This window comes from Lycium ferocissimum, chromosome 7 (genome assembly GCF_029784015.1).
Source record: "Lycium ferocissimum isolate CSIRO_LF1 chromosome 7, AGI_CSIRO_Lferr_CH_V1, whole genome shotgun sequence".
NCBI classification, from domain to species: domain Eukaryota; kingdom Viridiplantae; phylum Streptophyta; class Magnoliopsida; order Solanales; family Solanaceae; genus Lycium; species Lycium ferocissimum.
The window spans coordinates 64,906,926-64,919,288 of record NC_081348.1 but is presented as its reverse complement, the minus strand read 5'-3'; the positions used below and the strand labels follow the sequence as shown (position 1 = coordinate 64,919,288).

Here is a 12,363-nt window from a genome sequence, read left to right as displayed (position 1 = left end):
TGTCTCAAAATTATCATAGTTTATTATTTTACTATTTGAAAGTAATTTTATTTTTATTCATGAAGGAGTGATGTTTTAATTATAATTTGACAAAGCTTATTGATTATTTTCTTTTAGGGAGATAAATTGCATAGTATATATGATAGTAGTATGCTTGAGAAATTGTGATTCTTTTAAGGGGTTAAAATGGTTTGTATCTCATAATAACTTTTAAATCAATGCAATTATTTATACTTGTAAAATCATGTTAGAAGTTTTGCTTTCTATGAGTTTCTTTAATCTTGTTATTAATTTTTTAGAACAATTTGTATATGTTTTATAATTTTTGTGTCATTATACTATTTTACTATATTATAAATTAAAATTTTAAAGATCCATGGGGCTTACGCCCCGAGCCTTGGGGCTTACGCCTCGCTCAGTACTAAGTAAAATGCCCCGCCTCACACTCCCGCCTTTTAAAACACTGGTTTTACCCTTGTGGACCCGTTTCCCCCTTTCTCCATAGTTGAATTTGATTCGAAAGAGAAGTATAGCAATATGGGTGTTGTTCTTCATTATTTCTATTATAGAATTCAAATATGATTAGACTTTGAGTATTTGGAGGCTCTACGAAAGGGAAAAGCTAAGGTGTGATTGTTCGTGGCTCCTACTTGACTAACAGGTAGGCTACGGATTACCTTATGGTTAAACTTCGGTCAGCGAAGCATATGTAGAGTTAGTGATTGTTTGAGAAAGCATGTTACGCCTTCGGGTATGAAGTTGGGATGGAATACTTAGGTTTGTACTGTTTGATTGTGGCTTGTTGCCTTGTTGTGATCTATTAGCTTGTTGCCACGTGTGTGATACTAGACTTGATGATTAGTCATTTTATCATGAGTGTGATATCGTATTTCTCATTGTTGAGTAGCGTCTTGTAAAGAGGAAGGAATTGATATTGAGATTGTTAGTGTGATATGTGTCCATGTGTTGCACAATTTGGCATTGATATACTCTTGTTGAAATTGATATCATGCATGCATTCATACTTATATATTGGGATCGGGTTATACGCCGCAACACATATATTGGACCGGCTTGCACATTTCACAACATATATTGACCGGGTTGCACATTTCGCAACACATATTGGACTCGATTGCACATTCCGCAATAGCTATTGGATCGGGGTGTGCGCCACAATAGGTATATGGACTTTGCGGGTCCCTCATGGGCCAGGACTATCGAGGCGTGAAGGTATTCTGCCCGGAGTGTGTGTATCATTGCATTGCATTCATATTTACATATTTGTACTGTTGGATTTCAACTTGGTACCTGTACTTATAGAGGTATTTGGACTTTGTATTCTGTACTTGTGATGACATTCGGACTTGGTATTTTGTGATTGTGATTGTGATTCCGATCTTGGACAGTGTTGGTTGTACTTGTTTGTGAGCATGTCTATCTTTCAATCTCTTACTTATATATTTGTTAGCTAACTATTGTTGGCCTATGATGCCTACTCAGTATATGTTGTTGTACTGATTCTACCTTGCTGCATTCTTTTATGAGTGCAGAGTACGTGGCTGGATCGACTTCTTTTCCTCAAGACCGACTCCCGAGGCATCATTGACGAGCATCTAGGGTGACCACATGGCTTGATCCGCAGCCCGGATGACTCCTCTCAGTTTACTTGTCTTATTAGCTACTTCTAAGACAGTATTTCATTTTGAGACTATCTATTCAGACTTTTAGTTATATAGTGGCTCTTGGACGGCCTAGACCAGATTTTGGGATTGATGTAATATTTCCAGACTTAGTTTATCTATTTCAGACTTGTTAGACATTTATGTTGGTTGGGTTACTTTATTGTTGTTTTAATGTTGATTAAGGCACAGGCAGTCAGGGGAGGTATGGGGCCTACCCAGACCCACCCCGAGGTTATGTCAAACGCAGCCTTCCAGGATACCATGGCCAGGATACTTCTTCATCTAGATAGGCAGCATGTCGTAAGCGGTGCCACTACACCTGGTGGTGGTTTCCCAACTAGAGCGGGGGTACGGACTCCCGAGCAGGGCCAGACTATGGGGATGCAGCCTGCTGCTGCCATGGCCTCGCGTATAGATGGTATCCTAACCCCTGAGGATGCTCCCAGACCAGTAGCAGTTCAAACTCTAACAGTTGGAGATTAGGACCTCGTCGACAAGTTTTGAAGATGTAGCCGCCCAGATTCTTCGACACGCACAACGAGGATGCATACTAGTTCATAGTGGATATGCATCAGAGGCTTTACAAGATGGACATTGTGGAGTCTCACAGCGTGGATTATGTTTCCTTTCAGTTTCGCGGCGACGCGAAGAGTTGTTGACGGTATTATGTTGAGGGCAAACCCGTTGGTGCACCTCCACTCACCTAGACCCAGTTCCATCAAGATTTCTTGGAGAAGTACGTGCCGAGTACTTTGAGGGACGAGCGCAGAGATGAGTTCTCTCATTTGCAGCAAAGAGGTATGTCCGGGTCAGAGTATGAGGCCAGATTCCTGTTTTTAGCTAGGTATGCAACCCAGTTGATTCCCACAAAGGCACAGAGGGTTCGTAGATTTGTTGGTGGACTGTGCTTCCACTCCATATTGCTTGTCTCCAGCTTGTGGCCATGGTTTCTTCTTTCTAGGCAGTCCTTGATCATTCCATGAGTGTTGAGTCTGCTAAGGCTCGTTCTTTGGGAGGATCTAGTGAGAAGAGGCCAAGTCAGCATGGTGGGTTTAGTGGTTCAAGTTATAAGGGCGGGGGTCAGTCTTCCAGGCCCTATCAGTCAGCCCCCAGCCGCCCCGTTCAGTCCGCATTGCAGGCATCTTCTGGTGGTCCTTCTAGACCCAGTGGTTATGGTGCCGGACAGTCTTATGGTGGATCTCACTCCCAACAAGCTTATCAAGGTGGTCCCTCTAGTTCATCAGCTTCTGTATATCAGCCTCTAACTCCCAGGTCTTGTTATGTATGTGGTGACCCAGATCACCTAATGAGAGAATGCACCAGACCTAGATAGATTGGGTCCCAGCAGGGTTCTCGATTTAAAACATCGAGGACTCCGGCACCATCTAGTAGCCGGGGTGGTTCTTCAACGAAAGGCGGCGCTCAGCCAGGCCGCAGTGGTTCTCATTCGTCTAGAGGAGGATATCAGTCAGGTAGGGGTGGTTCCCAGGTTCTCCCAAGGACGCAATCTGCCCAGAGTGGCCTTGGTGGGGGCACATTTCAATGCTTTTTTGGATAGGACCGAGGTCGAGGCTTCTGATGCTGTGATCTTAGGTACTATTTTTGTTCGTCATTGGCCGGCTTCAGTCTTGTTTGATCCCAAGTCGACTTTCTCTTATGCGTCTACTTATCATTCTGTTAGTTGGGATTTGACTAGTGATCGTCTTGATATGCCTATTTGTGTGTCTACTCCGATTGGAGATTCAATTTTGGTTGACCGAATCTATCAGTCTTGTTTAGTTACTTTTATCGGGTACGACACGTGGGGTAGACTTGATGATTTTGGATATCGTAAATTTTGATATTATCCTGAGTATGACTTGGTTGTCACCGTATCACTCTATCTTGGACTGTCATGCCAAGACAGTCACCTTAGCTATGCCTGGAATTCCTAGACTTGGGTGGAGGGGTACTTCGAGTCCATCTCCGAAGAAGATCATGAGTCCATCTCCGCGTGAAGAAGTTAGTCGACAAAGGGTGTTTGGCCTACTTGGCCTATGTTCATGATACTAGCATTGCTTCTCCAGCCTTTGAGTTCGTGCCTATTGTGTTTGAGTTCACCGAGTTCTTTCCTTCTGATATGCCGGGTATGCCACCGGACCGTGATATTGATTTATTTATCGACTTGGAGACGGGCACGCGCCCTATTTCTATTACTCCTTATAGGATGGCACCTGCTGAGTTGCGAGAGTTGAAAGTGCAGTTGCAGGATCTGCTGAGCAAGGGGTTCATTAGACCGAGTGTCTCCCCTTCGGGCGCTCCAGTTTTGTTTATGAAGAACAAAGATGGCACGATGAGGATGTGCATAGATTACCATCAGTTCAACAAGGTCACCATTTGTAATAAATATCTGATTCCTCGTATTGATGACTTGTTCGACCAGCTTCAGGGTGCTTTGGTATTGTCGAAGATTGATTTGAGGTCAGGCTACCATCAGCTGATGATTCGGGTCGAGGATATCCCCAAGACGGCTCTTTCAGGACTCATTATGGTCATTACGAGTTCCTTGTGACATCATTTGGGCTTACGAATGCCCCAGCAGCTTTCAAGGACTTGACGAATTGCATTTTCAAGCCATATTTAAACTCCTTTGTCATGGTATTTATTGATGATATCTTGATTTATTCCAAGGGTAGAGAGGAGCATAAGTGTCATTTGAGGATTGTCCTTGGGTTGTTGAGAGAGAAAGAGCTTTATGCCATGTTTTTGAAGTGCGAGTTATAGATTGATTCTGTGACGCTCATGGGCCACGTCGTGTCAAAGGATGGGATCATGGTTGATCCCAAGAAGATCGAGGTTGTTAGAGATTGGGCGAGGCCCACTACTGCGACCAAATTCGTAGCATCATGGGTTTGTCTAGTTACTACCATCGATTCGTGAAGGGGTTTGCTTCCATTGCTTCTCACTACAGCAGATTGACTCAGAAGGAGGTTCCCTTCAAAGGGTCCGATGCTTGTGAAGAGAGCTTTCAAAAGCTCAAGACTCTTTTGACCACAGCTCCGATTTTGGCATTACCCGTGTAGGGTAAGCATTTCTCAGTCTATTGTGATGTGTCCCGTGTTGGTTTGGGCGTCGTGTTGATGCAAGAGGGCAAAGTCATTGCCTATGCTTCCCGACAGTTGAATATCCATGAGCAGAACTACCCTACTCATGATTTGGATTTGGCAGCGGTAGTTGTTACGGTTCACTATTACGCGAATGCATAAAAGCTAATAAGAGGTTGTGAACTCTATTTGAATTTTATATTTTTAGAGTCGCCACCTAATTTATTAATAAACTAGGAAAACCGAGTTAAAAGGATATTATCAAACAAAAGAAAAATTCTTTTTGAACCAGAGTTCGAGGTAAGGGTTCTGGTGATCCCCTAGAGAAGGTTTTAAGTACTCGAATATTAAGGATTAGTAAAATACGGTTGACCGTAAAACTTCAATGTGTGACTAATTGTGATTATTTGCTAAAATGTTTTCTTTCTTACAAAAATGATAATGTTAATATCATAACTCCATCTTTTTGGCAAAATATTTTTAAGGAAAAAGAGTTGATTTCTTTTTTTGGAAAAATGTTATAAGGGGGTAAAAGGGCGAAAATGGGTTGATGGGATTACCAAGCCCATCAACGTAAATATTGACAATTTTAACCCATTGTCGGGCCTTCTATCAGCGGTTGGACTCGATCTAATGCAATGATAGGCCTCGGCCCAACACATAATGTGGAAAAATGCATAAATCTGTTGTTCTCGTTTCGCACATGGAAAAGAAGAGAGAAAGATATTAGCATGTGACGAGAGAATGATTAACATTAATCAGATGATAGTTAATAATATTAATTAATTTAAATACCAACTATATTAATCAAAACAACCTACTGATGAATGAACCATCTAGGTCCTGTTAGAAAAGGAAGCAAGGGAAGTAAAACATGTCCAGATCCAATTCAAGGTACGCTTACATATAGTCATTTGCTAATTGTTTCAAAAAACGCAAGCCTAATACTAACTCTTAACATCATAACAAATGTCGTTAGGTATTTCAAGCAACTTAAAACTTCATTCTTTTGCATATTCAAAATAAGAAGGATAATGAACATATATCCGAATCTTTCACTTAAACATGTAATGAGCCCATGACATCTTTAATTTAAGCATGTAATCAGCCATGATATCTTTAACTTAAGCATGTAATCAGCTCATGATAGAACAAACAATGACAAAGAACCAGCAAAGACAGTGAATTACCCAAGCAATTCATTTATTGAACTCTTCATTCTCGGATAAAAAAAATGGTCAGTCTTTAAAAAGAAACTTCTAAGGAGAGGAGTTAAACCAAATCTCCAATGTAGTACACTTATCTTAGATAGCAAGTTGCTGATTTGTAAATGTTAAACGCAGATGGGCAATTATGCAAGTTAAAAGTCAATATTCTGTTCTCGGAAAATACCAATGTTAGAAGACAAATGCTTGAACATGAACTAGAAGGGACAAACTTTCTAATCTTAGTTATGCTCATTTACCCACCTATTCTAGTAGGACCACAAATTTGATTTTCTTTAACAAGAAGGTTCCTAACAGTCTACAACACTTCCCCGAAGAAAGGGCCAAACCAATTCCCCTAAGTTACGGAAAAAAAAAGTCACTGATCTTCAAAGCAAAGCACACTCTTTGAGAATTTCATAGTACGAGCAAGCAAATGAGAATACACTAAGATGCTCCATTCCGGGATAAACATCGGACATCGGTCCTCACGTCACTCTCATCCAACTCAGCCCAACTCATATCAGTGTTTCCTTAAGTATCATCAATGTATCAATAGTATATCATGAAGGATGAGAATGCGTGCAATGTATGAGTTCAATGTCAATAATCAAACCAATATCAAAAGTACCTCGCATGGGCACACCAATAATATGATGAAAAGGCTACACAATAAGCCATAATAGAATCACTATCCTCGTATCCAACGACAACAAGTAATATACTACAATATCATAATCAAGATATATCAATAATCGCCAATATCTACTATCTCCATGTGGCATCGAGCCAACAACAATAGAACAAGATAAGTCACAATACAACGGGGTGGCTAATCCCAATAACACAACAGGGCCCAACCTAAGACAATATACAACTCAACTTGGTTGTCATGCCAAGACAGTCACCTTAGCTATGCCTGGGTTTCCTAGACTTGGGTGGAGGGGTACTCCGAGTCCATCTCCGAAGAAGATCACGAGTCCATCTCCGCGTGAAGAAGTTAGTCGACAAGGGGTGTTTGGCCTACTTGGCCTATGTTCATAATACTAGCATTGCTTCTCCACCCTTTGAGTTCGTGCCTATTGTGTTTGAATTCGCGGAGGTCTTTCCTTCTGATATGTCGGGTATGCCACCGGACCATGACATTGATTTCTGTATCGACTAGGAGCGGGGCACGCACCCTATTTCTATTCCTCCTTATAGGATGGCACCTGCGGAGTTGCGAGAGTTGAACGAGCAGTTGCAGGATCCTCTGAGCAAGGGGTTCATTAGATCGAGCATCTCCCCTTGGGACACTCCCATTTTGTTTGTGAAGAAGAAAGATGATACTATGAGGATGTGCAAAGATTACCGTCAGTTGAACAAGGTCACCATTAGTAATAAGTATATGATTCCTCGTATTGATGGCTTGTTCGACCAGCTTCAGGGTGCTTCAATATTTTCGAAGATTGATTTGAGGTCAGGCTACCATCAACTGAAGATTCGAGTCGAGAATATCCCGAAGACAGCCTTCAGGACTCGTTATGGTCATTATGAGTTCCTTGTGATGTCATTTGGACTTACGAATGCCCCACCAGCCTTCATGGACTTGATGAATGGCAATTTCAAGCCATATTGGGACTCCTTTGTCATAGTGTTTATTGATAATATCTTGGTTTATTCCAAGAGTAGAGAGGAGCATCAGCGCCGTTTGAGGATTGTCCTTGGGTTGTTAAGAGAGAAAGAGCTTTATGCTAAGTTTTTGAAGTGCAAGTTATAGATTGATTCTGTGGCGTTCTTAGGCCACGTCGTGTCAAAGGATGGGATCATGGTTGATCCCAAGAAGATTGAGGCTGTTAGAGATTGGACAAGGCCCATTACTGTGACCGAGATTTGTAGCATCGTGGGTTTGTCCAGTTACTATTGTCGGTTTGTGAAGGTGTTTGCTTCTATTACTTCTCAGTTGCCCAGATTAACTCAGAAGGAAGTTCCCTTTTCAGTAGTCCGATGCTTGTGAAGAGAGCTTTCAAAAGCTCAAGACTCTTTTGAACACAGCTCAGATTTTGGCATTATCCGTGGAGGGTAAAGATTTCTCAGTCTATTGTGATATTTCCCGTGTTGGTTTGGGCGCCGTGTTGATGCAAGAGGGCAAAGTCATTGCCTAAGCTTCTCGACAGATGAAGATCCATGAGCAAAACTATCCTACTCATGATTTGGATTTGACAGCGATAGTTGTTATGGTTCACTTTTACTCGGATGCATAAAAGCTACTACAACGTTATGGACTCTATTTCGATTTTATATTTTTAGAATCCCCGCCTAATTTATAGGTAAACTAGAAAAATCGAGTTAAAAGAATTTTATCAAACAAAAGAAAATCCTTTTTGAATCAGAATTCGAGATAAGGGTTCTGGTGATCTCCTACAAAAGGTTTTAAACACCCTAGTATTAAAGATCCGTAAAATACAATTGACCTTCGAGCTTCAATGCGTGACTAATTATGATTATTTGCTAAAATATTTTCTTTCTTACAAAAATTGTCATGTTAATATCATAACTCTATCTTTTTGACAAAATATTTTTAAGGAAAAAGAGTTTGTTTCTTTTTGGAAAAATGTTATAAGGAGATAAAAATCGCTTCATTTTTTATTCAAAATACAATTTTCTCTTAAGTAGAGTTCCTACTAGTTTGATCTAATGTCATGATTTTTTCCTTTATACATTTAAATAAATAAAGTGTAACTCCTTCTGAGAAATATAGAGTAGGATTTATATACATATATATAAAGAGAACTTTCCTTATTTTATTCCATTTTATCTCGTTTGGTCAATCATACTCCACCCCAAAGCCATCTATTTCCCAAACTAGGCCCAAGTATAATACCATTCGTTTTTGTGCCTTAAGGTTTAGGCTTCGGCCAAAAAGGTTTCGACAATAACCTTAAGCTAACAAATTTGAAATATTCATATTGCATTCACATTTTTCTTTAGAAAAAATCTGTTTTTATTTTAGTCCAAATTCTAACTTCATGAATGGGAGCAACATTTTTTGTTTAACCGAATTTAGTCCAAAAACAGCCTATTTATTCCCAGCTCTTTTCCAAGAAACCAACAGGATATAAAAATCATTTGTTCATTCATACATGCATAGTTTCAGTTTTGATTTGTTTTGCCAAAGAATTTCATAGTCTTTTTATTAATTTCACGCGATTATTAGCTTGGTGCGTGGTCCGTTTTTTATAAAATCGTTTGAAAAGCTTTCTCCTAATCTCTACTCGGAATTTCCCAAGTCCTAACATACATGGGTTTCAATATTTACAAGCACTCATACATACACATTATGAGAAAAAGAGCGGAAATGGATTAATGGGATTACCAAGCCCATCAACGTAAATATTGACAATTTTCACCCATTATTGGGCCTTCTATCCACGGTTGGACTCGATCTAATGCAATGATGGGCCTCAGGCCAACACATAATGTGGGAAAATGCATAAATCCGTTGTACTCGTTTCACACATGGAAAAGAAGAGAGAAGGAAATTAGCATGTGACGGGAGAATGATTAACATTAATCAGATGATAGTTAATAATATTAATTAAGTTAAATACCAACTATATTAATCAAAACAACCTACTGATGAATGAACCATCTAGGGCCTGTTAGAAAAGGAAGCATGGGAAGTAAAACATGTTTTGATCCAATCCAAGGTACGCTTACATATAGTCATTTGCTAATTGTTTCAAAAAACGCAAGGCTAATACTAACTCTTTAAAACCATCTGGTGACATTTAACATCATAACAAATGTCCTTAGGTATTTCAAGCAACTTAAAACTTCATTCTTTTGCATATTCAAAATAAGAAGGATAATGAACATATATCCGAATCTTTCACTTAAACATGTAATGAGCCCATGACATCTTTAATTTAAGCATGTAATCAGCCATGACATCTTTAACTTAAGCATGTAATCAGCTCATGACAGAACAAACAATGACAGCAAACCAGCAAAGACAGTGAATTACCCAAGCAATTCATTTGTTGAACTCTTCATTCTCGGATAAAAAAAATGGTCAGTCTTTAAAAAGCAACTTCTAAGGGGAGGAGTTAAACCAAATCTCCAATGTAGTACACTTAGCTTAGATAGCAAGTTGCTGATTTGTAAATGTTAAACGCAAATGGGCAATTAGGCAAGTTGAAAATCAATATTCTGTTCTCGGAAAATAGCAATTTTAGAAGACAAATGCTTGAACATGAACTAGAAGGGACAAACTTTCTAATCTTAGTTATGCTCATTTACCCACCTATTCTAGTAGGACCACAAATTTGATTTTCTTTAACAAGGAGGTTCCTAACAGTCCACAACACTTCCCTGAAGAAAGGGCCAAAACCAATTCCCCTAAGTTCTGGAAAAAAAAAAGTCACTGATCTTCAAAGCAAAGCACACTCTTTGAGAATTTCATAGTACGAGCAAGCAAATGAGAATACACTAAGATGCTCGAATTGGTTCATTCAACATTTAAATACTCAAAAGGAAACAGAAATAGAGTTGTTCGTCATCTTTTACAAAGTTACTGAAATCTTCAAGCAAAGACAATTGATTTTTTTACAACACTCTTTTAACTAAATACCTTTTTTTTTTATGAAGCTCTTTTAACTAAATACCTTACCACATAAGCTTATTAAAATGGCATGCTTTATGACAAATCATCTCAACATATCTGAGAATATGCAAGGGTTATACTATAAATAAGAGGGAATCCACTTTATCCTAAACTAATCTGCCCAGAAATTCAGAAGAAACCAAAGTTATTATTTTTTTTAAAAAAAATCAGAATAGTTTTTAAAAGACCTCATTAATCCCATAAATAGATTTCTGAAGGCAAATGCAGAATTGAAATAACAGTAACCACACCATTCAAACAAACACGGATCCATAACCCTTTGAAAAATTTATCAAGATCACTATCCAGATGAGACAAAGAGTAAGAACATACAAGGTGAGTCAAAACTGAAGCTAAAGAGATAATTTTATACTTTCATGTTGTACTCCAATACTATAATTTTCTATAGCGCAAAATAACAACATTAAAAGGTTAAGCAAGTTAAAATAGAATTACACCAGAAAACTAAAAAAAAAAAAAAACATAAAGGAACTTATACTACTTATAGGAATCAAACAGAAAACGAGCTAGAGGAGGGAAATATTACTTACTTAACTCAACCAACATTAGAACTAAACTAAACTTAATCTACATGAAAACTAAAAATACTAAGACGGCAAGAAGATTACTATCTAATTTAAACAAAATTAGAACTAAACTAATCTACACAGATTCATGAACTATGAAAAATAAACTAAGACAAGGAAGAAAATTAACTTTTTGCCGAGCAGAGACGGGGGCGACGAAAGTTGAGTAGATCACTTTCGAACCAACGCGACAACTAACTCGAACTCGAAAAAAAATTATTTTAACTTGTTCCGATAATTCAAGGAATCGAATCACAAGAGAAATTTCTTGTTTAAAGCCAAGTAATTTGAAAAGTTTAGAACTTTGGGTGTTAAGGACTTATCCTAGAATGATGGGAATGAGCCCTATTTATAGAGGGGTCATTCTAGGGTTTTTGAAGTCCAAAATCGATGTGGGACTGTTGTCAAATTGAAAAGTTGTTTAGTTTCGTTTGAAATTCGAGTCTTACACCGAAAGGAAAGGAAAAATCCAAAACGAAATTGAAACCATAGTTACCGTTTGTGTTTGATTAGCTGGAAAGAAACAAGAGCATTGAATTTCTTGCCATAAATGGACGAACAAAGCTGGCAAGAGCAAAAGACGAAGAGAATCTTTGCCAAAGAGGGAATCCGCGTGTTGGTACTCGCTGGATTTTGGAGACGCATTGTGAGCTTAGAGCTAGGGTTCTTTTGGTTCTGTTCTAAAATGAAAAGACAAAACGGTGTGTGGGGAATTATAGGAGACTTGGGCTGCGGCAGATTGCGGTTTGGGCTTGGGTCAGGTTGAACATTTTGGGTTAGGTAATTTGGGTTGAAAATTTATTGAAATAAAGGGCTGATTTGTGACTTAAGAGCTGGTCACATTAGACTTAGAAAATAACACTTTATATTTCAATTGAAAATAATTTCCTTACAATTAAGACCGATCTTTAAAACCCAACCAAATTGAGATAATTAGCCCTTCAATTAACTAACTAAGCTTCTTAACTTAAAAAAAATAAAATATTTAATTGTGATAACGTACTAATCATAGTAATAAAAATATGTACTCAATTAAGGCATTAGTTTTTATATTGATTTTCAAATTGATTAAAAAAAGGCATAATTGATACATAAAGTTATACGTAAATATACATAATATATATTAGGGTATTTTGTCAAATGAAAATGGCAAAATAA

The 12,363-nt window shown here is 38.5% G+C and overlaps 1 long non-coding RNA gene across 1 annotated transcript; it reads right to left on the bottom strand.

Moving 5' to 3' along the window:
- Positions 1-449: 449 nt before the first annotated feature.
- LOC132063041 (uncharacterized) lies at positions 450-11,487 on the bottom strand. Its single transcript, XR_009416315.1, has 3 exons — positions 10,620-11,487; positions 8,979-10,585; positions 450-474 (listed from the first exon to the last, which is right to left on the bottom strand). It is a non-coding gene; the product is annotated as an uncharacterized LOC132063041 (long non-coding RNA).
- Between the last annotated feature and the right edge of the window lie 876 nt (positions 11,488-12,363).